Source organism: Chinchilla lanigera, unplaced genomic scaffold (genome assembly GCF_000276665.1).
Source record: "Chinchilla lanigera isolate Chin_1 unplaced genomic scaffold, ChiLan1.0 scaffold00092, whole genome shotgun sequence".
In the NCBI taxonomy this organism is placed as follows: Eukaryota; Metazoa; Chordata; class Mammalia; order Rodentia; family Chinchillidae; genus Chinchilla; species Chinchilla lanigera.
This window is the reverse complement of record NW_004955493.1, coordinates 1,196,690-1,197,889: the sequence shown is the minus strand read 5'-3', so window position 1 is coordinate 1,197,889 and position 1,200 is coordinate 1,196,690. Positions and strand designations below refer to the sequence as shown.

At 48.1% G+C, this 1,200-nt stretch overlaps 1 protein-coding gene across 1 annotated transcript in view; it reads right to left on the bottom strand.

Moving 5' to 3' along the window:
- Positions 1 to 1,200, bottom strand: part of Otoa (otoancorin) — a gene marked incomplete at both ends in the record, with an annotated part of 74,303 nt that overhangs the window by 31,108 nt on the left and 41,995 nt on the right.

Sequence of the window (1,200 nt, the reverse complement as noted above, 5' to 3'; positions counted from 1 at the left end):
TCCCATGGTGCTCCTCTTCTAGGGCAGGGAAGCAAACTTCCCATGATGCTCCTCCTCTAAGGCAGGGAAGTAAACTTCCCATGATGCTCCTCCTGTAGGGCAGGGAAGCAAACTTCCCATGGTGCTCCTTTTCTAGGGCAGGGAAGCAAACCTCCCAAAATGTTGCTCTTCCGTGCCCTGGCAACACTGACCAGAGACTGCACCCTCAGTAAACACATTGTCTAGTGGACTGGCTGAGGGAAGATGAAGAGAAAGAGGAAATAGAATAAAATGGAAAGTAAGAAATAAGACAAAAAGTGGAAAGAGTAAGAGAGATGTCCCCCAATTCCATCTCCTGCCAGCCTAGAGCCCTCCCTTGAGCCTCTGACCATGGTTCTGATGGGGGCTGGGGAAGGACCTTAGATAGAACAATGATGTTTGACTCATCAAAGCTCAACACTACTGAATAAAATATTTTCCTAGCATATAATTTCTCTTGTTAGCATGAAACTAAAGTTTTCTCTTTGGAAGGCAGAAATGAAATAAAGACTGAGGAAGCCTGCCCCAAGATCCACATGGCCTGCTCATCCCAGCCCCCTGACTGTTCCAAAACCAGGTTCAGAGTCTCCCCTCAGACGTGTTCTTTCTCCTCTGTGCTTGTCCAGCTCTGTTTCACTTTTACTTCCAACCCTTCGCTGTCCCTTAATATTAATCTCATCCGTTCTCATCTCTCCTTTCCCAGTGAGAGTCTTCATTTCCCCATTCATTCACCAAATCCCGACAGTGCCTCCTACGTGCCAGGCCCTGTTAGTAACCAGAGAGCTATGACGACATACAGGTGCTCCCTGGATTCTTGGTGCTTAATTCTAGGGGGAGAAGAAACACAAGGCCAAACAGGGTTAACTGAAATAAAACAGATTATTTCAGTGAATGACAACTATAAGGAAGACAACGCAATGACTTTGCAATATAGAGAATGATGACGGGGCAACCCGAGGAGCCCCTTCTAAGCCAGGACACTCTGAGTAGGGACACGGGTGAGTGAGAGGAGCCACCATGTGCGTGTCTGGGTTACTGAAAGCAGCCTCCATCAGCTTCTTCCTTCCGCTCAGGCCCCTGTGTTCTGCCCTGGGTGACGGTGATGACTGTTCTTAAACATAAACCTGATCGCTGCACGCGGAATATAAGTGAAACACATCAGGCTGTCACACAAAGCCCCCC